The sequence below is a fragment of the Pristis pectinata genome, chromosome 2 (assembly GCF_009764475.1).
Source record: "Pristis pectinata isolate sPriPec2 chromosome 2, sPriPec2.1.pri, whole genome shotgun sequence".
Lineage (NCBI taxonomy): Eukaryota > Metazoa > Chordata > Chondrichthyes > Rhinopristiformes > Pristidae > Pristis > Pristis pectinata.
Genome location: NC_067406.1, coordinates 144,323,235 through 144,349,938, shown reverse-complemented (window position 1 = coordinate 144,349,938; position 26,704 = coordinate 144,323,235). Strand labels below are relative to the sequence as shown.

At 44.4% G+C, this 26,704-nt stretch overlaps 2 protein-coding genes across 8 annotated transcripts in view; one reads left to right on the top strand and one right to left on the bottom strand.

Moving 5' to 3' along the window:
• Positions 1–2,546, bottom strand: part of bdh2 (3-hydroxybutyrate dehydrogenase, type 2) — a 63,557-nt gene extending 61,011 nt beyond the window's left edge. The window contains exon 1 of the mRNA XM_052044784.1: positions 2,492–2,546. The gene's annotated coding sequence lies outside the window, so the exon portion shown is untranslated. The remainder of the gene's footprint in view (positions 1–2,491) is intronic.
• Positions 2,547–2,629: 83 nt separating this feature from the next.
• Positions 2,630–26,704, top strand: part of LOC127587443 (sodium/hydrogen exchanger 9B2-like) — a 161,414-nt gene continuing 137,339 nt past the window's right edge. For 2 of the 7 annotated variants that reach the window (XM_052045795.1, XM_052045786.1), the window contains exons 1-2: positions 2,656–2,833; positions 10,310–10,377. The gene's annotated coding sequence lies outside the window, so the exon portion shown is untranslated. Of the gene's footprint in view, positions 2,834–10,309; positions 10,382–26,704 lie in introns of all 7 variants that reach the window. The other 5 variants (XM_052045829.1, XM_052045777.1, XM_052045769.1 and 2 more) reach the window with 4 other exon arrangements.

The window sequence follows — 26,704 nt, the reverse complement described above, 5'->3', positions numbered from 1 at the left end:
AAGGGAAGATTGAGGAAACAGAAATCATAATACCACATGGTTTAGAACAGCCATGGAAAAGGGTATATGCACAAGGACTGTGTTCTCATGTTCTCCAAAGAAGACCAAATAAGACAAAGGAGAAAATGAAACAGAACATAAGAACACATGACTGATGCTGGGTTGTTAACAATAGTGATAACCAAGCTGATTAAGGAGACTTCAGAGCAGGTAAACAAGGAGAGGCTGAGAGAGAGCATAAGAAAAGATTGACAGATAAAGGGGAGTTCTTAAGTATAATGGACAGCACAATTGTGGAACCAGTAGAGCTACTGCCTCCCAGCTCCAACAATCCAGTTTCAATCCTGGAATATACAAGTTCTCCCTGTGACTGCATGAGTTTCCTCTATCATTTGTGTTCTACCACTTGGCCCCTTTCCTCCCTTCCTTTCATAAGGCTCTCATCTGTTCACCCCTCCTCCCTCTCTCCACCACATAACAACTGCTCCCTTCCTCCTTCCCTCCCATCCCACCAATTTTCAGCTCCAAGAAAAAACTCAGTTAAGATTTCTAACTCCACTCTTTGGCCCACATTTAGATGAAATCTGTAATGAGGGATTGAGCAAAGTGGTCCTGGTGAAATCAACAATAAATATGATTGTCCAGTAGGTGCAACAAGTAATTTGGAAGGCAAATGGTAATGTTGGCGTTCAGTATGAGAGGATTTGAGTATAGGAGTAAAGGTACCTTGCTGCAATTAGTTTTGGCCTGGGGGAGGCTGTAACTATATTGTGCATAGTTTTGGTCTCTTTATCAAAAAGGGATATACTTGTCATGTAGGAAGGTCTGAACATAGAACAGTAAAACAAAGCCCTTCGGCTCAGGATGTCTGTGCCAACCATGATGCCAATTTAAACTAATCCCATCTGCCTGCATTCGTATATTCCCTGCCTGTTCATGTGCCAGTCTAAATGCCTATTTTGCCAGATTGATCCCAGGGATGGTTGGTTTGCTGTATGTGGAGAGGTTAAATAGACAGATTGTATTTTCTAGAGTTTAGAAGAATGAGAGGTTGTCTCATTGAAACATACAAAATACCTAAAGAGCTTCTTAGGATTGACGCAAGGAGGACATTTTCCATGGGTGAGGAATCTAGGACCTAAGGCAGTTTTGGAACAGGAATTTTCTAAAGATTTGCACAATACCTAACAATGATTATAAAAACTACTGATTGTTGCACAAATCCTTTTTGGTCACTATGTCCTTTTAGAGAGGAAATCTGCCATCCTTGCCTGCTGTGGCCTATATGTGACTCCAGACCCAACCCAAATGGTTAATTTTGAAATTATCTTTAAAAAAACTACTCCCTTGTCATCACATTTTCAAGGGATAGAGATTGGGAAATAAATACCGGCTTTACCAGTGATGCCCATATCCCAAAGAAGTCAAATAATACATTTAGCAGACTTGTAGTCCTGTGTTGCAGGTTCATTAGGTCGGGACCTCATTTTTCGGTACAACTGTACCTAGTCCTGGCATTTGGATCGAGGCCAAATACACTTCTGTTGCTGCTGACCACCCACTGTTTTGGTTTTGAGCTGCAGTTCATTTCTAACTTTTTATATCGTGAACGATGATGGTGCCACACTACACAATGAAAAGTGTCTTTGGAGGCCTTTCCCTGTGGTCCATCCACTTCATGGACAGTTTCCAGCATTTTCCTTCTTATTTAAAGAATTTCTCTGATAAAGTATAACTCACACCTTGGTTCTCCAAGGTCAGCTAATTTAAATTGTTTGAACATGTATCAATAATACAATTAAAAGTATGCACAGAAGATTGTTGCAGAGGTTTCTGGGAATACTAAAAGATGATCTTCCAGTTTCATCAACTATTTGATTCCCAGGCTTTTTAACTGGCAATCTGTGAGACAAATGTGTGGTGAAAACCAGACGTTAGGAACGTGGGCAGGTAGACCCTTAAACAGACACATGAATGATAGAAAAAATAGGGGGTGATGTGGAAGGGAAGGGTTGGGTAGATCTTAGAGCAGGATAAAATGTCGGCACAGCATTGTGGGCCGAAGGGCCTGTACTGTGCTGTAGTGTTCTATGTATATGGTTAGAGCAGGGGGTTAGTAACATGGGCAGATATGGGGCTGGCACTTGGGCTGGGAACACGGCAGGTTTGCGGCTGGCCAGGTATGAGACAGACCTGGGGACCATGGGCAGGCGTGTTCCCGGGGTCAAGGGCTGGAAACATTGGCAGGATGTTCAGAACCGTGCAGTCGGTGGCGTGCAGGGGTTACCAGACATGAACCATGCCCAGGTAACCGCCACTCCACGACGTGGAGGCCGACACCCTCACGGACCACCCAGCAGTGATGGGCCCGGTCACTCTGCCCTCAGACCCAGCCACCCGGTGGGCAGGAGGTGGCCGTCGGACCACCAGAGGAACGTTGAGTCCGGGCTCTCCGCGACTCGAAACCCCACATAAGGTAGAAGGTGCTCACCGCCTCACAGACTGCCCCCCGCAGCAGACGGCTCGTCCTCCGCCCACCGCGCTGCCCCTTGCGCATGTGCGCTGCTCGGCGGGGCACCGCACCGGCCGGCGGCCGCTCTCCCCTCGCGCATGCGCCCCCGCCGGGGACGGCAGCCGGCGAGCTCGCGCGTGCGCGCTGCGGGCGGCTGGCGGTTGCCGGAGCGGGAGCCGCAGTGCGCTCGGGGCGGGAAGGGAAGGGCAGGAGCCGGGCCGTCGGTGCCCGGCCGTCGACACTCACCCGGGAGTCCTCACCGGCTCCGCGGCGGCCTTCGCCTCCTCTCCTCCTGTCTCTTCGGTCGAAGTTCTCACTCAGGTGGGCTCGGGAAACCGTTAGATTTATTTCTCACCTGATCTTTGTCGGGTTATAACTCCTCCTCCCCCTCCACTGCGCCCCACACCCAACCCCCCCACCCCCACCCCCCACCCAACCCCCCCACAACCCCACCCCCCACCCAACCCCCCCACAACCCCACCCCACACCCAATCTCACACCCACCCAACCCCCCACCCAACCTCACACCCAACCTCACCCCACCTCACACCACACCCAACCCCACACCCAAACCCCCCCCACCCACCCCACACCCAACCCCACCCCACACCCAAACCCCCCCCCACCCACCCCTCAACCTCACACCACACCCAACCCCACACCCAAACCCCCCCCACCCACCCCACAACCCCACCTCACACCCAACCTCACCCCACACCCAAACCCCCCACCCACCCCACAACCTCACCCCACACCCAACCCCACCCCACACCCAACCCCCCCCCACCCACCCCCACCCCACACCCAACCCCCCACCCACCCCACAACCTCAACCCACAACCTCACCCCCCACCCAACCTCCCCCCCACCCCAGAACCCCACCTCACTCCACACCCCACCTCACTCCACACCCAACCTCACCCCACAACCTCACAACCCCACCCACCCCACAACCCCACAACCCAACCTCACCCCACAACCTAACCCCACAACCTCACCCCACACCCAAACCCCACCCAACACCCAACCCCCACCCACCCCACAACCCCACACCCAACCCCCACCCACCCCACAACCCCACACCACACCCAAACTCACCCCACACCCTCCCCCCCAACCCACAACCTCCCCCCCACCCACACCACTCAACCTCACCACCCCACTCAACCTCCCCTACCCCCCCCACAACCTCACCCCACTCAACCTCACCCCCCCACCCACCCCACTCAACCTCACCCCCCCACCCACCCCACTCAACCTCACCCCCCCACCCACCCCACTCAACCTCACCCCCCCCACCCACCCCACTCAACCTCTCCCACTCCACCCCCCCAGCCAACCTCCTCCCCCACTCCACCCAACCTCAACCCCCCTCACCCCCCCACCCACCCCACTCAACCTCAGCCCCCACCCCTCCCACTCCACAACCTCAACCCCCACCCCCACCCCCCCACTCAACCTCTCCCACTCCACTCAACCCCCCTCACCCCCCCAACCCCCACCCACCCCACTCAGCCTCACCCCCAACCCACCCCACTCAACGTCTCCCACCCCACAACCTCAACCCACCCCGATCAACCTCTCCCCCCACCCACCCCACAACCTCAACCTCTCCCCCCACCCACCCCACAACCTCAACCCACCCCCACTCAGAACCTCTCCCCTCCCCCCCACCCACCCCCACTCAGAACCTCTCCCCTCCCCCCCACCCACCCCCACTCAGAACCTCTCCCCTCCCCCCCACTCACCCCCCTCACAGTTCCTCCCTGCACTCTATCTTCTCCCCCATCCCCATCCCCAAGGTGCATTGCTTTTGGTGGGTGTGTGGTGGGAGGTAGGTTTTGGTGATTCACTGGGTGTTTGGGTTCAGGGTTAGTTTGAGGTTGGGATCATCTGTCTGATTACGACAGGTTATCCTGAATGCCTGGATTCTCAAAGCTGCTGCCTGACCTGCTGAGTGTTTCATGTATACTGGGACTCAGTGCCAATCAGTTCATATCAGGTAGCTGGAATTGTGTGGCAAACCTTGAAGGAATTGTTTTGGAGTCTCCAGCAATTAAAGAAAGTGTAGGGAAGTTAAAGATTTCTTCCATTTTTAATGGACTCTTTATTTTGTTAGAAAGATATTAGACAGGATGGGAAAGGGGTAGAAGAAGCACTTTGTAGATGGCTGAAGGTTTGAGGTGACAGTGAAACATCCAGGAAAATGCCCAGCCATATTTGGGAACTGAGCTACAATAACAACTGACATCTGTAGAGAATATTTAATTTGGTAATAATTCCTCAAGATATTACACTGGAGTGTTATCAAGCCCCTAAAATGGTAAGCTGCTCAAAGTAAAAGCTAACTGAACTATTCCATAGAACAGTACAGGAACAGGCCCTTTGGCCCACAATGTTGTGCTGAACTAATTAAACTAGTAATTAAATGCCTACCTAAATGAATCCCTTCTGCTTACACAATGTCCATATCCCTCCATTCTCTGCACATTCATCCAAAAGCCTCTTAAACACCCCTATCGTATTTGCCTCCACTATTGTTCCTAGCAGTATAGTCCAGGCAACCATTACTCTCTGTGTGAAAAAAAAACTTGCCCTGCACATCTCCTTTGAAATTATCCCCTCTCAACTTAAATGCATGCCCTCTAGTATTAAACATTTCAACCCTGAGAAAAGATACTGACCGTTTACTCTATCTATTCCTCTCATAATTTTATAAACTTCTATCAGGTCTCCCCTATTTTACTATTCTAAGAGAAATTATATTTACTAGAAACTCAGCTGGCCTGAGAATTAGGAGCATTTTGGAACTTGGCAGAGGATGACCAAGAAATTGATCAAGAAAGGGAAGATGGAATACAAATGTAGAATTGTAAGAAACATAAAAGGAAAACAAAAACAAGGGTCATGGAGACACAACAGTTATATAGCATTGAAACGGGCCCATCAACCCAACTGGTCCATGCTGACCAAGGTTCCCATCTAAGCTAGTCCCATTTGCCTGTGATTGGCCCATATTCCTCTAAATCCATTGTATCCATGTACCTGTCCAAGAGACTGCAGATGCTGGAATCTGGAGCAAAGTAGCGGACTGCTGGAGGAACCCAGCAGGTCGAGCAGTATCTGCGGAGGGAAATGGACAGTTGACATTTTGGGTTGTGATCCTTCATTTGAGAATGAAGGGTAAATCTGTGCCCCTAAGAGACGATAGAAATTATAAAAGGGAATGAAAAATACAATCACATTTTTCCTACATTGTGGCTTCCAGAATTGCATACAATCTTCCAGTTGTGGCCAATGCAAAGTTTTATGAAGTTGTACCATGACCTCCCTGCTCTCGTATTCTGTGCCCCAGCTAATGAAAGTAAGCATCCTATGTGCCTTCTTCTCTATCTTATCTACCTGTGCTGCCACTTTTAGGGATCTGTGGACTTTTTCACCAAGGTCTCTTTGTTCCTCAGTACTCCCTAGGGCTGTACCATTCATGATCGATGTCCTATCCTTGTTAGACCTCCAAAGGTGCATCATCTCACACTTATCAGGATTAAATTCCTTCTGCCATTACTCTGCCCAACATACCATCAATATTGTTCTGTATCCTAAGACAACCCTGTCAAAAACTAGAGGATATAAGTTTACTGTAAGGAGAGGAGAGATTTAGAGGGATTTGAAGGAGAATATTTTCACCCAGTGGGTGGTTGGAATCTGGAATGAACTGCCTAAGGGGTTGGTGGAAGTGAGTACTCTCAACAACATTTAAGAAATATCCAGATGAGCACTTGAATTGCCAAGGCATAGAAAGCTACAGATCACGTGCTGGTAAATTAGATTAGTGTAGATGGGTAATTGATGGTTGCCATGAATATGATGAGCCAAAGGATCTGTTTCTGTGCTGTGTGACCTGATGGCTTGAATTCGGAACTAACTACTGGACAAAAATTAGTACTAGTGAAGTTTCTGAACATGACAGCTGCTAAATTCCACAGACTTGATGATCTATCTCCTAGAAGTTTGAAGGAGATGGCTTCAGAGATAGTGGATGAACTGTTGTCGTCTTCCAATATTGTGTAGATTCTGATATTGTCCCTGTGGATTGGAGGGTAGAAAATGTGAGATCAGTATTTAAGAAAGGAGGGAACTACCAAAATATCAAAGTTTGCATAACTTTGCTATAATGGAGGATATAAGGATAGTGAGATCAGTGTGGAGCATGCTAATATAATCGGGCATTTTGAGAAAAATAAAGATGTAGTATTGGGTCTCTTGAAGAATATTAACATGAACAAGTACTCGGGGCCTGATGATGTTGTATACCCCAAGTTATTGAGAGAGGTAAGGGATGAGATTGCTGGGGCCTTGACCAAGAGCTTTATGTCCTCTCTAGCCAAAGGAGAGGTCCTGGAGGACTGCAGAGTAGCTAATATTCTTTTGTTCAAGAAGGGAAATGGGGATAATTCTGGAAATTGTGGAGCGGTGAGTCTCAGTGGTGGGGAAGCTATTAGAGAGGATTCTTGGGGATAGGATTTATGAGCATTTGGACAAGCTTTTAACTCAGCATGGCTTTGTGTGGGGCAAATCATGTCTTACTAACTTGGTTGAGTTTTTCGAGGAGTTGATGAAGGTGGTCAATGAAGGTAGAGCTGTGTATGTTGTCTACATGATTTTTATAAGAGATTCGACAAGTTCCCTCATTAGGCTCATCCAGAAAATTAAGATGCATGGAATCCATGGTGACTTGGCTGATTGGATTCAGAATTGGCTTGCTCATAGAAGAGAGAGGGTAGTGGTCGATGGGTCTTACTCTGGTTGGAGAACGGGACTAATGGTGTTCCGTAGGGATCTGTACTGTTTAAGGATGAAAACATGAATGGGTGGTTTAGTAAGTTTGCAGATGACACAGATTGGTGGCATTGTGGATAGTGTAGAAGATTGCTAAAGGATAAAGCAGGATATGGATCAGTTGCAGATATGGGTGGAGCAATGGCAGATGGAGTTTAATCTGGGCAAGTGTGAGGTGTTGCACTGTGGGAGGTCAAATGTAAAGAGAAAGTACACAGTTAATGGCAGGAGTTTTAACAGCGTTAATGTACAGAGGGATCTTGGGGTCGAAGTCCATAAATCCCTGAAAGTGACCCCACAAGTTGATAGGGTGATATGCTTGCCTTTATTAGGCAAGGCATTGAGTTCAAGAGTCAGGAAGTTGTAGCTTTATAAAACTCTGGTTAAACTGCATCTCGAATATTGCATTCAGTTCTCGTCTCTCCATTAAAGGAAGGATGTGGAAGCTTTGGAGAGGGTGCAGAAGAGGTTTACCAGGATGCTGCCTGGATTAGAGGTTGGACAAACCAGGGTTGTTTTCTCTGGAGTGGCAAAGGTTGAGGGAGAACTGATAGAAGTAAATAAAATTATGAGAGGCATAGGTCGAGTAGACAGTCAGTATCTTTTTCCCGGAGTCAAAATGTCTAATACTAGAGGGCATGCATTTAAGGAGAGAGGGGGAAGTTCAAAGGAGATGTACAGGGCAAGTTTTTTTTTACACAGTGGTGAGTGCCTGGAATGCGCTGCCTGTTAGGCACATGAATATTGCAGAGAATGGAGGGATACAGACCATGTGCAGGCAGAAGGGATTTGTGTAATTAGGTATCATTAGCTTAATTAGTTCAGCAGAAAATTGTGGGCCGAAGAGCCTGTATGGTTCTTGTCCTAATGATAGGACACCTCAAAAGATAAGGCCTCAAGGACTGAGCTGAGTCGATGTGGATTTATAAAAGGAAAATTATGTTTGACTAATCTGCTGGAATTCTGAGTAGAATAGAAAAAGTGAATGTGGTGTATTTGGATTTTTGGAAGGCTTTCAATTAGATCCCACACGAGATTGTTCAACAAAGTTGTAGTGCATAGTATTGGGAATATACTGATGTGAACTGAGAATTGGTTACCACTAGAAAGCAGAGAGTGGGAGTAAGTGGATCCTTCTCTGGTTTGTAGACTGACTAGTGGGGAATAGCAGGGATTGATGCTTGGGCCCAGCCTTTCACAATTATATCAACATTTTGGCTGAAGGGTCCACATATCTTATTTCTAAGTTTGCTGATGATAAATAGAAGTTTGAGTATGGAGGAGAACATAACAGGCAAAGTTAACGGCAGATGAAATAAATGTGGACAAATGTGAGGTTATTCATTCTTCATTATTTGCTAAATGGTGTGAGATCGGGTAGTATTAATGTTCAAGGGGAAGTGCTTGTGCTTGTACACAAATCACTGAAGATGTAGCAAGTGAATAGGAGAGAATGTAAACTTCTTGTTTTCAGTTCACCTTTCTTGACATATGTGCAGATGATACAGCTTCGTGTTCGGGAAAATCGTGATACGGATCATTTTGTAGGAATGCAATCCCCCTCTTTTTCCCCCCTCCCCACCCTTTCCTCCCCAAATAACAAAATAACACTGGGTCACCCGTACTTCCTTTACCAGGAGTGCAGTGACTATTAGGCTGGTTTCAGGGTTGATGGATATGACAAATAAGGAGAGATTGAGTAGACTGGGGACTGAATTTTCTAGTATAATAAAATTTCTAGTTCTCATCAAAACTTACAAAATTTTATAGGGCTTGGCAGGCTGGATTCAGGAAGGATGTTTCCCCTGACTGAGGAGTCTAGGACCAACGGCACAGTTTGAAAATAAAGCATAAGCAATTTAGGACTGAGGTGAGAAGAAATCTCTTCTCAGAGGATGGTGAACCTTTGGAATTTTGTACCCTGAAAGGCTGTGCAGATGTAGTCAGAACATCACAACAAATGCATCCACTATCTTCAATATTATTGAATCTGCTTCTACCAGCATTTCATTCTGGTTTTTCTTTCCTTAATAAAATCAGTCATCTCCCCTTAACATTTTGAACTTTGAGAAGTGCATCCTTAGACAAAAACCTCTCTAGTCTTATTATGTAACATAAGTGTCACTTGTAGTTTTCTGGTAATACCAAATCTCTTCTACACCCTCTCCAAAGGTGAAGTGCACACACTTTGGCACAATATTTCAACTAGGGCCTAGTGAACTAAAAAATCATAAATTAGCAAGCTGTTTTCAAGAATTATAGAACTACACAAAGGCATAGTCTGAGGAATACAAAAGATAAGGCTCATTTAGAAAAGACACATAATGAATAAGCACATTCAGATATATAATTCTACAGATGATTTAGGAGCTGCAAAATGTAATCATATTGACAAAACTATATTAATGTGGTCAAGGTATTGAAATGGAAAAATACATTTTATTGACCCGCCGTTAGAATACATCGTTATCTATCTGTAATAAAAATTGAGAAATCTCATTGGCCAGTTGTAGCTGTAAGAATCTTTATCTACAGTTCACTTTCCACAAATCTTGTTCGTTCAATGATAGTGACCTTTCAAATGTTGATGAGGCTTTTAAACAATTTAGCTGGTAACTAATTAACAGCTCTAGATGAAAGGAAGGGTAGGTAAGGACAGGATTCACGATGGATCCTTGTCACCTCTAGGTTATGTTTTGCAGCAATGTTGCCTGTTGTCTGAGTATTGTTACTGATCTGTGTAATGTTGACAGGAAAAGTACTAGTGTTGGTAGTGGTAACTGCTGCTCATTGGCTCCAGGTAACCTAACCAATAAGAGGAATGGTACGATGATGTCAAGAAGACTCCAGTTTTATGTTCCTTCTAGGGTTCAAAACACTGATCACACACTTATCAACATCAATGTGATAATCATGCATGTATATTGTCATGTTTGAAAATGTCACACTTTGTTACAGATGCAAGGACATACTAAGAAATGAAAGAGTCACTCATTCTGATTTCTTCTGCTGTGAAGCAAGAAACAGTAGGTAAACATTGTAACTTTTTGATCCTGAGCTGAATTTTCAACCTAATATCCTCTCCAACACTAGGACATCTTATTTCCATCGTGTAATTTTGCTCAAAAAGCAAAAAAAAACTGCAGGTTGCATCTGTGATGAGAGAAACATTTAACAGTTCAGGTCAATGACCTTAGATCAAAATGGGAAAAGTGAGAAAAGAAGTGTGTGGGGGGGCGGGGGGGGGGGGGTTGGTGGTGGTGTTTGGGAGTGGGGGAGGATAGTAATAGTGTTTAGGGATATCAAAAATACAGATCGGATGCTTGCTTTGTCTGTAAGAATGACACTGAGGTTTTAATCACCTTTCAATTTAATCGATCTTCCTAATCCTGATTTCTGTGCACCCACTCCCACTGTTCTAACAAAGCTTAAGCTTAGTTTCATTTATAAAGTGGTTTCCAGAATTCCATAATTTCAGAAAACAATTTCATTTATATCACCTCTAGACTCGTCCTTTGTTTCTCTATTTGTTCCATTGATACCCCCTTGTTGTTTTTATGATTTGATCTCTTTCCCACTCACAGACTTTCCCTTTTGTTCTTTAATATCCTTGCTAGATAGGACACTTTCTAATCTGATGTAAGGTCAATGACCTGTAATGTTCTCTTTCTGCAGATTCTGTTTGAATTGTAAAGTATTATATCATTAGCATATCATTAAATGACCAGTGAATTAAATAAATTGCTGAACCATGTGATGACATAATTAGAGTACAAATCACAGAATATTGTGATGAAACTTTATTAATCTGTGGCTTTGCATATGCTGCCCTGTTATGGCCGTTGGGATGCACAGAAAACATACAGACATTGGGAGCTGATTCCTGGCATCTGAGAACTAGGAATAGGAAACATAGAGTCATGGAGTTGTACAGCATGAAAATGGACCTTTTGGCCCAACTCGTCCATGCCGGCCAAGTTGTCTACTTGAGCTAGTCCCATTTCCCTACATTTGGCCCATATCCTTCTAAAACTTTCCTATCCACATACCTGTCCTTCTAAAACTTTCCTATCCACATACCTGTCCAAATGTCTTCTAAACATTGCAGTTGTACCTGTCTCTACCACTTCCTCTGGCAGCTTGTTACATATACCCACCACCCTTTGGAAAAAGTTGCCCCTCAGATCCCTTTTAAATCACTCCCCTCTCACCTTAAGCCTATGATTTTTCCCTCATGATTTTATAAACCTTTATAAGGTCACCCCTCAGCCACGTGTGCTCCAGGGCAAAAGTGTCCAAGCCGATCCAGTCTCTCCTTGTAGCTCAAGCCCTCCAGTCCTGGTAACATCCTTGTGAATCTTTTCTGCACCTTTTCTAGCTTAATGACATCCTTCCTATTCCCAGGTGACCAGAACTGCACACAGTATTCCAAGTGCAGTCTCAGCAATGCCTGTACGGCTCCAGCATGATGTCCCTCTTCTACTCAATGCCCTGACTGATGAAAGCAACAAATTAATTCATTGGTAAATTGGTTTATTATTGTCACATGTACCAAGGTACAGTAAAAAAAAAACTTATCTTGCATACTGTCCATACAGATCAATTCATTACAACAGTGCATTGAGATAGTACAAGTTTAAAAACAATAACAGAATGCAGAATAAAGTGCTATAGTACAGAGAAAGTGCTGTGCAGGTAGTTAGTAAGGTGCAAGGTCACAGTGAGGTAGGTTGTGAGGTCAAGAGTTCATTTTATCATATTAAGAAACCATTCAATAGTCTTATAACAGTGGGACAGAAGCTGTCCTTGAGCCTGGTGGAACATGCTTTCAGGCTTTTGTATCTTCTGCTCGACTGGGGGGGAGAAGAGAGAATGTATGAGATGGCTGGGGTCTTTGATTATGCTGGCTGCTCTACCGAGGCAGTGAGAAGTGTAGAGAGAGTCCATGGAGGGGAGGCTGGTTTCCGTGATGTGCTGAGCTATGTCCACAACTCTGCAGTTTCTTATGGTCATGGGCAGAGCAGCTGCCATACCAAGCTGTGATGCATCCAGATAGGATGCTCCCTATGCTGCATTGATAAAAGTTGGTCACTGTCAAAGGGAACAAGCCAAATTTCTTTAGCCTCCTGAGGAAGTAGAGGTGCCGGTGAGCTTTCTTGGCTGTGGTATCAACATGGTTGGACCAGGACAGGCTATTGGTGATGTTCACTTTTAGGAACATGAAACTCTCAACCCTCTCAATCTCAGCGCTGTTGATGTAAACAGGAGTGTGTGCACTGCTCCCCTTCCTGAAGTCAATGACCAGCTCTTTTGTTTTGCTGACATTGAGGGAAAGGTTGTTGTTGTGACATCATGCTTTAGGCTCTCTATCTCCTTCCTGTACTCCGACTCATCATTATTTGATATCCGGCCACTACAGTGGTATTGTCTAAGAATTTGTAGGTGGAGTTAGAGCAGAATCTGGTCATGCAGTCGTGAGTGTATAGGGAGTAGAGTAGGGGGCTAATTTTCATTTCTTCAATACTGGGATTTTCAGCCCAAAATAGAACCTAAATCTCTAGCATGATTTTGGTTCATCCTTTGAAAATCTGTCCAGACAAACTTTTCTTCCAATTCTCATTGCAAAAAACTAATTTTCCCCACTCGTTCCTCTCCCCAGACATGTCATCTGCATCATTTTGTTGGAAAACTTTAAAGAGATTTAGCTTGGTGATCTTGTTTTAACTCAAAATTTTGGTTCTCTTGCTCCTTCCCCTCCAACAACTGGAATAAACCCTGAAATGTACTCCAGAATTGACACGTTTTATAATAAATTTATTTGTTTTGAATGTGGATCAAGGCATTTGTAATTATACAAATTCTGTTTAAGTGTCATATCTGTGCAGAATACCCTCAATGTTGTGATCAAAATGTTGGGTATACTTTTACGTAGCAAAATATAATTTAGTTTTACTGATTTCAAGTCTGCAACGTTTATAGTTTGGGTAAATCAGAAGGCTGGAAACCTTTGGAATTCAATATCGAATACAACAATTCATGGAGCCAGCTTTTCTTGATTGTTTTGACGCAAGATCATCCACTTGTTACATTTACTTAAGATTTTCTCTGTCCGCAGATGCTACCTGATCTGCTGAATATTTCCAGTGTTTTCCTTTACTTTGGATTTCCAGCAGTTGCTGTGTTTTGTGTCTCGTGGCTTCAACATTTTTTTCTGTCAACTGCTCTTGCTCATCTCCCTCTGTTTACCTTTCTCCTGACAGGTCAGCTATGATGAACAGGCATTCCTCACCTGTTCTTAGACAGAATCAGCAGAGTTTGTATCGTTGGGCAACCTTGACTTCCATCCTATCACAGACATTCTATCTGTTCTCTCCACCCCTTCCTCTTACCGTAACTTAAAGCACAATTGTTTTCCAGTTTTGATGAAAGGTCAACACCCTGAAACATTAATGGTTTCCTTTGCTACACATGCTGCCTGACCTCCGGAGTTTCTCCAATATTTTCTATTTTTATTTAAGATTTTCAGCAACAGGAGCTTCTGCTTCTTGTCTAGAATATTAACCTGCAATATGTTAATATTTACAAAAAGAATTTTCCTACTGAAATCAATATTCTATAAATATTCCTGTAAGAGGAGTTGTACAGAAAACTTTTGGGTAGATGAGATTAGGCAAAATGAGATGTGTGGTACTGCTGAAATTGTATGCTGCAATGAATTCAGCACTGGTTTCAGCCTTCATCTCTGAAGGCTGTATTAATATTTAACCATTATTGAGATATAATAAAACAATTTCTTTCCTATCTGATAAACTTTCAGGTTGTCCGAGGTAAGTTTATGTAAGTGAAGTTGTTTTTCTGAGATCAAATCTTAGGGTTAGGGAATTTGTGGGCTAGTAGGACACAGGTTTTCTCTTATTCCTTTACTTTGTAATTTCCTTAGTCAAAATGAAAGAGGAAAAAAAGGAATAGTTAACTCAAAGAAAACAAAACCTGAAGATGCCAGAAAATGGAAACAAAAGCAGAAAATGCTAGAAAAACTCAGAATCAGGTGGCATATGTGGAATTGAAGCAGCCAACATTTGATGCTGATTCAAGTTAGAAATAATTGAGAATGGTTGGTCAATGAAGATGGAAATCAGCAAGAATAGCCTATTAACCAACAACAAACTTGCAATTGTATAGCACCTTGAGCATAGAAGATCTTCCCAAGATGCTTTACAAAGACATAATCAAAGAATGTGAGGAGTGAACAAAAGATAGATCAAAGATTTAGCTTAAGGAGATTCTTCAAGAAACTGATGTGGAGACACATTGACAAAATTACATTTTATGGAATCTCGGAGACCAAAGGTACAACGGTCAGAGTTTGCTAAATGGTAGATTGATATATGTAAGTGATAATTTACATGAAATGTTGTATTGTCTTTTAATTTACTATGTATGACCATGTCTGTTGTTTATTGATCATCCCCAATTGATCTTGAAAAGGTGTTAACTTGCCTGCTTGAACTGCTGAGTTATTTCCAAAGTGAAATTTGTGAGTTTCATTTTGTTGACCAAACAACAATAAAAGAACAGCTCTCATTTTGGAGGATCTGAATCCAAGGGGAATTCTTGAGATGGAGTTGTTCCTATGTGTTTCCTGTCCTTCACTTCCAAGTCAAGGGTCTGCGAGTGATGCATTAAGGTGATAGAGGAGGGAGTGAAAGCTTAAGATAACGAATCAGATTTATTATTACTGACTTGTATGATATAAATTTTTTGTTTTGCAGCAGCAGTACTGTGCAAAGACATTAAAATTATTATAAATTACAAAAACAGTGCAAAAAAAGGAATAATGAGGTAGTGTTCATGGACTGTTCAGAAATCTAATGGTGGAGGGAAAGAAGCTGTTCCTGAATTGTTTGAGTGTGGGTCTTCAGGCTCCTGTCCCTCCTTCCTGATGGTAGTAACAAGAAGAGGGCATGTCCTGGGTGGTGAGGGTCCTTAGTGATGGATACCACTTTCTTGAGGCACTGCCTCTTGAATATGCCCTCAGTGGTGGGGAGGGTTGAGCTGTGATGGAGCTGGCTGAGTCTACAACCCTCTGCAGCCTTTTGTGATCCTGTGCATTGGATTCTCCATACCAGGCGGTGATGCGACTGGTCAGAACCAGTCAGAGATGCTTATCAAATGGACTACTTTGTCCTGGATGGTGGTGATCTTTAGCACTCTTGGAGCTGCATTCATCTAGGGTAGTGGAGGGTACTTAATCTCAACAGCAAAAAGGGAAAGTAAGTTATGAAGAGTACACAGAGTTGCCAAAAATATAATTGTAGGGAGTGACTTCATTCACATTAATATGAACAATAGATAAAAGGAGCATTATTTTAAAAAAACTTAAGTATTAGTATTCAGAAATAATTGGATTTCCTTGTGTAAGGAGCAAAAGTTAGGGCACAGGTATAACAGGTAACTAGGAAGGTACAGAGAATGCAAGTCTTTCTTGCACTAGAGTGCAAAAGATTGGAAGATTGTACAATTGTGTGGGACTTGAGTGAGGCTACACCTGGAGTGCAGCATGTCATTTTGATCACATTTAAGAAAGAGTGTTACATACCTTTGTTGCAATGCCTGCAAGGTACACTACATCATTTTCAGGGATAATTAACTTGTCTTCTGAGGAAAGAATAAGCACAGTGAGTCAAAACTCCTGGAGTTCAGAAGAATGAAAGATTATCTCATTAAAACCTAGATTCAGAGGGGTTTTGACAGGGTAAGTGCATAGAACATAGAACACTACAGCACAGTACAGGCCCTTCAGCCCACGATGTTGTGCCAACATTTTATCCTGCTCTAAGATCTATCTAATCCTTCCCTCCCACATAACCCCCGATTTTTCTATCATTCATGTGCTAAGAATTTCTTATGTCCCTAATATATCTGCCCCCACAATCTCTTCCAGCAGTGCATTCCACGCATGTACCACTCTGTGTATTAAAAAAAAACTTACCCCTTAAAATTATGTCCCCTCGTGTTAGCCATTGTCGCCCTGGGAAAAAGTCTCCGACTGTCCACTCCATCCATGCCTCTTATCATCTTGTACACCTCCATCAAGTCACCTCTCATCCTCCTCTCCAAAAGAAAAGCCCTAGCTCGCTCAACCTACCTCATAAACATACTCTCCAATCCAGGAAACAGTCTGGTAAATCTCCTCTGCACCCTCTCTAAAGCTTCCACTTCCTTCCTATAGTGAGGTGACCAGAACTGAACATAATACTCCCAGTGTGGTCTGACCAGAGTTCTATAGAGCTGCAACATTACCTTGCAGCTCTTGAACTCGATACCCCAACTAATGAAGGCCAACACTCCATACACCTTCTTAACCCTATTGACCTGCATGGCAATCTTCAGGGATCTACGGACATGGACCCCAAGATCCCTCTCTTCCTCCACACTGCTAAGAGTCCTGCCATTAACCTTGTATTTGAAGTCCATCCTGTTGTAATCCAAAGCAACCTTCTACACTCTCCACAACACCACCAACCTTTGTATCATCAGCAAACTTAAGTGATCCACCCTTCCACATCCTCATCCAAGTCATTTATAAAAATCACAGAGCAGGGGTCCCAGAACAGATCCCTGTGGAACACCACTTATCACTGACCTCTAGGCAGAATACGTTCCACCTACCGCCACCCTCTGTCTTCTATGGGTGAGTGAGTTCTGAATCCACACAGCCAAGTTTCCCTGGATCCCATGCCTCCTGACTTTCTGAATAAGCCTTCCATGAGGAACCTTATCAAACGCCTTACTAAAATCCATGTACATCACATTCACTGCTCTACCTTCATCAACGTGCTTTGTCACATCCTCAAGGAATTCAGTCAGACTCATGAGGCACGCCCTGCCCCTCACAAAGCCATGCTGACTGTCCCTAATCAGCTTAAGCTTCTCTAAAATGCCATAAATTCCTGTGTCTAAGAATCTTCTCCAGTAACTTGCCCACCATGAGGTAAGACTCAGTGGTCTGTTATTCCCAGGGTTATCCCTGCTCCCTTTCTAAACAAAGCAACAATATTTGCCACCTTCCAATCATTTGGCACTACTCCTTTGGCCAGTGAGGACGCAAAGATCGTTGCCAAAGTTTCAGTAATCTCTTCCCTAGCTTCCTGTAATAACCTTGGATGCATCCCGTCCGTCCCCGGTGACTTATCTATGCTAATGTTTTTCAATAGTTTTAGCACATCCTCTTTCCTCACATCGACATGCCCTAGCATATCAGCCTGCCATATGCCATCCTCACAAACATAAAGGTCTCTCTCTCTGGTGAATACTGAAGCAGTGTATTCATTAAGGACCTCCCCTACCTCTTCCAACTCCAGGCACATGTTCCATCTTTTATCCCTGATCGGTCCTACCCTCACTCTAGTCATCCTCTTATTCTTCACATACGTGTAGAACACGTTGGGGTTTTCTTTGATCCTACTTGCAAAGGACTTCTCATGCCCCCTTCTAACTCTCCTAAGTCCATTCTTAAGCTCCCTCCTGGCTCTTTGTAATTCTCCAGAGCCCTGTCTGATCCATGCTTTCTCAACCTCAGGTAAGCTTCTTTCTTCCTCTTGACCAGATATTCTACATCTCGTGTCAACCATGGTTCCTTCACTCTACCATTCTTACCCTGCCTCAATGGGACAAACCTATCCAGAGCCCCGAGAGATCTGAAACCTGATCAGGCTCATTGCCTGGTACCAGGTCCAGTATGGTCTCTCCTCTAGTCAGCCTGTCCACATACTGTGGCAGGAATCCTTCCTGTACACACTGAACAAACTCTGTCCCATCTATCCCCTTTACACTAGGGAGGTGCCAATCAATATTAGGGAAGTTGAAATCACCCATGACAACAAGCCTGTTATTTTTTGCACCTCTCCAAAAAATTTGCCTCCTGATCTGCTCCTCTGCTGCTATTGTTGGGGGGGGGGGGGTGTCTATAGAATGCGCCCAATTGAGTGATCGCTCCCTTCCTGTTTCTGACTTCCACCCACATTGACTCAGTGGATGATTCCTCCAGGACGTCCTCCCTTTCTACAGCTGTGACCACTGTCCCTGATCAACAAAGCCACTCCCCCACCTCTTTATCCCTGCCCGTTGTCCCTTTTGAAACATCTAAACCCTGGAATATCCAGCAGCCATTCCTGCCCTTGCTACAGCCAAGTCTGTAATGGCCACCACGTCGTATTTCCATGTACTTACCCATGCTCTAAGTTCATCAGCCTTGTTCCTGATACTTCTCACATTAGACACACTTCAGCCCATCCAACTGACTGCAATTTTGCCCTTTCAACTACCTATCCTTCCTCACAGTCTTTCTACACTCTGCCTCTACGTGTACACTAAATGAACCAAGCTCTGACCTATCACTCTGGTTCCCATCCCCCACCAAACTAGTTTAAACCCTCCCCAACAGTTCTAGCAAACCTGCCCGCAAGAATATTGGTCCCCCTCCATTTCAGGTCTAACCTGTCCCTTTTGTACAGGTCGTACCTTCCCCAGAAGAGATCCCAATGATCAACAAATCTGAAACCCTGCCCCCTGCACCAATTTCTCAGCCACTCGTTCATCTGCCAAATCATCCTGTTCTTACCCTCACTAGTGCGTGGCACAGGCAGCGATCCAGAGATTGCTACCCTTGAGGTCCTGCTTTTCAGCTTCCTACCTAGCTCCCTATATTCCCTCTTCAGGACCTCGTCTTATTTCCTACCTATGTCATTGGTACCAATATGTACCACTACCTCTGGCTGTTCACCCTCCCCCTTCAGAATGCTGTGGACCCAATCCGAGACATCCCTGACCCTGGCACCAGGGAGGCAGTATACCATCTGGGTGACTCTTTCATGTCCACAGAATCTCCTGTCTGTCCACCTTACTATGGAATCCCCTATCACTCCTGTCCTCCTCTTCTCCCCCCTTCCCTTCTGCACCACATGACCAGGCTCGGTGCCAGAGACCTGGTCACTGGGGCTTTCCCACAGTAGGTAGTCGCCTCTAACAATATCCAAAGTTGTATACCTGTTATTGAGGGGAACGGCCACAGGGGTACTCTGCACTACCTGCCTATTCTCTGTCCTTCTGATAGTCACCCAGCTACCTGCCTCCTGCAGCTTTGGAGTAACTGCTTCCCTGTAGCTCTTGTCTATGTACTCCTCAGTATCCCATAGGAGCTGAAGGTCATCCAGCTGCAGCTCCAGTTCCCTAAAACGGTCTGCAAGGAGCTGCAGCTGGATGCACCTCGTGCAGATGTAGTTATCAGGGAGACTGGATGTCTCCCAGAACTCTCTTATCTCACAAGCTGAACACACCACTGACCCTGGAAGCCACTTTCTTTCTTTGATTTGGTGTTTCCCTTTAGTGCAGAGTAGTGAAAGTTACCAGAGACTTATCTTTGCCATTTCACATTGAAACCTCTTGAACCAAAGCCTCAGCTCCCCACTCTAACACTGGTCCACTCAGTTGTTCTGTGAAGTTGTTCACCCTGGTGTGGAAAATTGAGAACTAGGAAGAGTGGTCTCAGGATAAAAAGTCAGACGTTAGGATAGAGCTGAGGAAGAATTTCATCTGAGAGTTCTGAATTTTTGAAATTCTCTACCCCAGAGAGCTGTGAATTTGCCAATGAGTATATTTAAGGCTGAGATAGATTTTCTGTCTATAGAGGAATGAAGTGGGGATTTAGAAAGAAAATGGAGTTACGGTCATTGTCAAATCAGCCAATGACTTATTACTTGCGATGGCTATTTCGGCCTACATCACCTATTCTTTGTCTTTTGGTCATATAATATGTTTAACATGCAAAAATCTCTCAACATTTTTTGATATTAGTGTTTTCAAATAAATTTGATACCAGGTCGCATAAGGAGATTATTAAAAAGACAAGTACTCAAAGCAGGTTTTAAGAGCATGATAAAGGAAAAAATGTAACAGTTTAATGAGAACTTTGAGCAGTTTAGGTCCTTTCTAGCTGAACACATGGCTGGCAATGGATTGAAAATATTCAAGGCCAGATTTGGAGGAACAAAAATAGCCCAGTGTTGGCGTTGCAAGGGACTACATAGCAGAAGGGAAGAGCAAAACCAGGGAGGGATTTCCAAGTAAGTAATTAAGATCTTAAAGCCAACGTTTTGCTTAATTGTGAATAGAGCTAGGTACAACATAGCAGAGGTGACCACAGCTTAGATGACTTTTGGATGACTTCAATTTGCAGGGGTTAGTAAGAAGGCATTCAAACAGGAGTAAGATGGGCATAAGAGTCACAGAAGGGGGAATAGGTAGCCTTTTCTGTGAAGATCAGTAGTCAAACTCCTCTTTGGCTAAGATTTGGTGACGAGGTTGAATACAAGATAATCGATCAGATGGAAAGTTGAGTGGACCATTGGCACAGGGAATTTGATTCCAACAAGTGTGAGGGTGATGCATTTTGGGAAGTCAAAATGGGGTAGGACATGCACAGTAGTTGCTAGGGTGCTAAGACATGTTGATGAAAAGGGACCTTGGGATTCAAGTCCATATCCCTAAAATTGGCAACACTGGTAGATAGCAAACAGAATGCTTGCCTTCATAGGTCAGGGCATAGAATATAGAAGTTGGAACATTTTTTGCAACTTTACTAAACACTGTTTAGACTACACTTGGAATATTGTGTGCAGTTCTCGTCACTAAGAAGGATGTGCTTGTGCTGGAGACAGTGCGGAGGAGGTTCACCATGATGTTTCTTGGTTTGGAGGACTTTAGTTATGGGGATTGGCTGGGTTTGTTTTCACTGGAGTGAAAGAGGCTGAAGGGTAACCTCATAGAAGTGTATAAAATATAAGAGGCACAAGTAGGTTAGATAGCCAGAATCTTTTTTTTTCTCCACTGTAGGGGTATCAAAAACAAGGGCATAGGTTTAAATGTGAGGGAGAATTTTAGAAGGATTTGAGCGAAAAGTACTTTTTTTTTTACAGAGTGGTTGATATCTGGAACTCTCTGCCAGAGGAGGTGGTGGAGTCAGATACAAATACTATGTTTAAAAGATATTTAGACAGGCACTTAAGTAGGCAAGGCATGGAATGATATGTATCCTAGTGCAGGCAAATTGGATTATTGTAGGTGGGCAAAGAGGTCATCATGGACCTGTTGGCAAGGGCTTGTTTCTCTGCAGTATGGTTGTATAAATTAGAAGAGAATACCATGACAGTACTGGTTCAGTGTCTCAATTGTCAGGGAAAAGATCCGTTACTAGATTTGGAACCAGCAAAATGACAATTAAAGAGATAATGGAGGGGTAGAGAGACGTAGTATAAGTGGAGTTTGCTGTTGCCAGAATAGATGAGGAAACTAACTATTTTCAGATGATGTTACGAAGCAGTTTGTAAATGAAACATAGAAATGTGGGAACATAGAAAATAGGAGCAAGAATGGGCCCTTGGGTCTGCCTTCAACATTCAATGTGGTTATGGTCCACCAACTTCAGTACACTGTCGCTGACTTCTCATTTGTCTTGATACTTTTAGTATTATGAAATTATGTGTACCTCCTCCTTGAATGTATTTAATGATTGACCACTATGTTCTGTGGAAGAGATTCCACATGTTCAGCACCTTTTGAGTGAAGACATTGTTCCTAATCTCGGTGCTAAATGGCATACTCTGTATTCTGTGGCTGTGACTCCTAGTTCTGAGGTCCCCAGACATTGGGAAATCTTAGAAGTTTATAGATTTCTGTGTGATCCTCCCATTCTTCCAAACTCCAGTGAATATAGGCCTAATATGCTCTCTCCTTTTTTAAATGATGTGGTTACAATTTCCACCCTTCAACCTGCAAGAACAGCTCCAGAGTCTAGAAAAAGGATTTTGGAAAAATGGCCACCTCAAGACCACATCCTTTAGTACTTTCAGACTTAGATCATCAGGCTCTGGGGTTTTGTCGACCTTTGGTCCCATTAATTTTCCTAGCACTATTTCTTTACTTCAAATCCTTAACATATCTGGGAGGTTACATGTCTCCTTTGTAAAGACAGAACCGCAGTATGTTTAATTAGAAACATAGAAACACTACAGCAGAATTCAGGCCCTTTCGGCCCACAAAGCTGTGCTGAACATGTCCCTACCCTAGAAATTACTAGGCTTACCCATAGCCCTCTATTTTTCTCAGCTCCATGTACCTATCCAACAGTCCCTTAAAAGATCCTATCGTATCCGCCTCCACCACCATTGCCAGCAGCCCATTCCACGCACCCACCACTCTGAGTGAGAAATCTACCCTGACATCTCCTCTATACCTACTCCCCAGTACCTTAAACCTATGTCCTCTTGTGGCCACCATTTCAGCCCTGGGAAAAAGCCTCTATCTACCCGATCAATGCCTCTTGTCATCTTATACATCCCTATCAGGTCCCCCCTCATCCTCCGTCGCTCCAAGGAGAAAAGGCCGAGTTCCCTCAACCTGTTTTCATAAGGCATGCTCCATATTCCAGGCAGCATCCTTGTAAATCTCCTCTGCACCCTCTCTATGGCTTCCACGTCCTTCCTGTTGTCACAAACCAGCAACAAAAGAAACACACTGAGCATGATTCAGTGTTAAAAACTATTTTATTAATCACTACTTATGATAATACGTAAAATAAAAGTAAAAATGTTAGTATGTTAGAATTCAAAAATGTTAAACCTCGAACGTTAACCCCAAAACTAAACTCGTCGTGTGTGTGTGTGACAAAGTCCAAAACTCCCAGTTCCGGAATGGTTCTTAAAGTTCAGTTCCGCAAGCCATAAGGTGAAACATGAGCAAGGGCTTCTTCAACAACCACCGTTGTCTGAAGATAAGATGTAGATGTAGAAAAACATAGAGAGAGTACATACGAAATCCAAATGTTCCACGATGGAACCCAAACGACACTTCAGTGTTTACTCGGTAGTGACTTCCTCACCCCGAAAGCATCCGAATCGTGGTCGTCCACACACAAGTACCTGTTTCCTTCTACAGGTCAGCAACAAAGTGAACTCCACCGGATTACTTCCAACTTCCATACATGGATTTCAGTGGCAAACACAGTTATTGTTTCTCATCCATCGATAGAGAAAACAAGCAGGCTGGTGTCTCTCTCCCTTCTCTCTCTCTCTCCTTCTTCTTCTTCTTACTTCTTCAACAACGTCATTACGTCCTTTATCTTCTATTGACGTAAGCACGCCCCACACACACATACACACACACTCTCTATCTTAAAGGGACTTTCACTGAGTCCGTAACACTGTAGTGAGGCAACCAGAACTGAGCACAGTACTCCAAGTGGGGTCTGACCAGGGACCTATATAGCTGCAACAATACCTCTTGGCTCCTAAATTCAATTCCCCGATTGATGAAGGACAATACACCATATGCCTTCTTAACCACAGAGTCAACTTGCACAGCCACTTTGAGTGTCCTATGGACATGGACCCCAAGATCCCTCTGATCCTCCACACTGCCAAGAGTCCAACCATTAATACTATATTCTGCCATCATATTTGACCTACCAAACTGAACCACTTCACACTTACCTGGGTTGAACTGCATCTGCCACTTCTCAGCCCAACTTTGCATCCTATCTATGTCCCTCTGTAACCTCTGACAGCCCTCCAAACTATCCACAACACCCCCAACCTTTGTGTCATCCTCAAACTTACTAACCCACCCCTCCACTTCCTCATCCAGGTCGTTTATAAAAATAACAAAGAGCAAGGGTCCCAGTACAGATCCCTGATGTACACCACTGGTCACTGACCTCCATGCAGAATACGACCCTTCAACAACCACTCTTTGCCTTCTGTGGTCTAGCCAGTTCTGGATCCACACTGCAATGTCCCCTTGGATCCCATGCCTCCTTACTTTCTCAATAAGCCTTGCTGAAATCCATATACACTACATCTACTGCTCTCCCTCCATCGATGTCTTTAGTCACATCCTCAAAAAAAAATTCAATCAGGCTCGTAAGGCAGGACCTGCCCTTGACAAAGCCATGCTGACTATTCCTAATCATATTATACCTCTCCAAATGTTCATAAATCCTGCCTCTCAGGACCTTGTCCATTAGCTTACCAACCACTGAGGTAAGACTCACCAGTCTATAATTCCCTGGACTATCCCTACTCCCTTTCTTGAATAAGGGAATAACATCTGCAACCCTCCAATCTTCCAGAACCTCTCCCGTCTCCATCGATGACGTAAAGATCATCGTCAGAGGCTCTGCAATCTCTTGCCTCGCCTCCCACAGCACCCTGGGGTACATATCATCTGGTCCCGGCGACTTATCCAACTTGATGCTTTCCAAAAGTTTCAGCACCTCCTCCTTCCTAATATCTTACATGCTCAAGCTTTACAGCCTGCTGCAAGTCCTCACTACAATCCCCCAGATTTTTTTCCGTAGTGAATACTGACATAAAGTATTCATTAAGTACCTCCGCTATTTCTTCCGGATCCATACACACTTTCCCACTGCTGCACTTGATAGGCCCTATTCTTTCGCATCTTATCCTCTTACTCTTCACATATTGTTATGTCATCTTTTTTGTACCTAATTATAATTCCCCGCTTCTGACTGCAGGGGACCTAAATTCATCTACAACTAGCTTCTTTTCTGCACACACTTAGAGAAGCTTTAAAGGTCAGTTTTAATGTATCTTGCAAGTTCACTCTCATATTTCAGAGTCACAGAGTACTACAGCACAAAAGCAGGCTCTTTGGCCCATCTCGTCCATACAGACTTGATCTTCTGCCCAGTCCCATCTACCTGCACCTGGACCATATCCCTCCAAACCCTTCCCATCCATTTACCACTTCCACTGGCAGCTCGTTCCACACTTGCACCACCCTCTGAGTGAAGAGGTTTCCCCTCAGAGTCTCCTTAAATATATCACCTTTCACCCTAAGCCTATGACCTCTAGTTCTAGTTTCACCCAACCTTAGGTGAAAAAGCCTGCATGCATTCACCCTATATAGACCCCTCATAATTTTGTATACCTCTAAAATATTTCCCCTCATTCTCCTGTGCTCCAGGGAATAAAGTCCTAACCTATTCAACCTTCCCTGTAACTCAGGTCCTCAAGTCCTGCAACATCCTTGTAAATGGACTGGGAGGAAGGATAGACATTTGATAGCGCAAAATTGCAGTCAGTTGGATGCGTTGAAGTGTGTCTGTTTTAATGCAAGAAGCATCAGGAACATAGTGATGAACTTAGAGCATGATTCAGTACATGGAAATATGATGTTGTGGCCATTACAGAAACTTGGCTGTCACAAGGGCAGGAATGGCTGCTAGATGTTCCGGGGTTCAGTTGTTTCAAAATGGACAAGGAGGGAGGTAAAAGGTGGGGGAGAGGCATTGCTAATCAGGATAGTATTAGAGCTGCAGAAAGGGAAGACGTCCTGGAGGGAATCATCTACTGAGTCAGTGTGGGTGGAGGTCAGAAACGGAAAGGAGTAATCACTCTGTTGGGAGTATTTTATAGACCGCTGCCCCAGTAGCAACAGAGGTGCTGAGGAACAGATGGGGAGGCAGATTTTGGAAAGGTATAAAAATAACAAGGTTGTTGTCATGGGTGATTTCAACTTCCCTAATATTGATTGGCACCTCCTTAGTGCCAAAGGTTTGGATGGGGTGGAATTTCTTAGGTGTGCAGGAAGGATTCCTGACACAATATGTAGACAGGCTAGCTAGAGTAGATGCCATTCTGGATCCAAATGCAGACTAAGTGACTGTTTTGCAGAACACCTGCGCTCTGTCCATGACCACGATCCGCATCTCCCTGTTGCCAATCACTTCCCTCCCACACTATCACCGATGTGTCAGTCCTCGGCCTCCTCCACTGCCGGGAGAATTCCAAGCACAAACTGGAGGAACAGCACCTCATTTTCCATCTTGGAACCTTGCTGCCTAACGGCATGAACATTGAATTCTCCCACTAAATAATCCCCTCCCCCCCCACCCCCCCCCCCCCCCCCCCAACCATGCTGCTTCTTTTCTTCCCTTTCCTAGCCTATCTCTTTTCTACTCCCCTTTCTTTTTTTCTCTCCTTACCTTTGACCCATCCCCCAGTGGATCTGCTCTCCCCTCCTTCCCCGCACCTCCCCCTATCTCTTGCTTGCATCTATCTATCACTGCCTTGTGCCCACCATACCTCCCCTCTTTTGTCCACCTATCACTGCTCTGCTTTTCCCTCCTATAAATTAGGCTTCCCCTTTTCCTATCTTCAGTCCTGAAGAAGGGTCCTGACCCAAAACTTGACCGCCTGCTTTTCTCCAAGGATGCTGCCTGGCCTGCTGAGTTCCTCTAGCGTCATAATGTTTTTCGTCTAGATTCCAGCATCT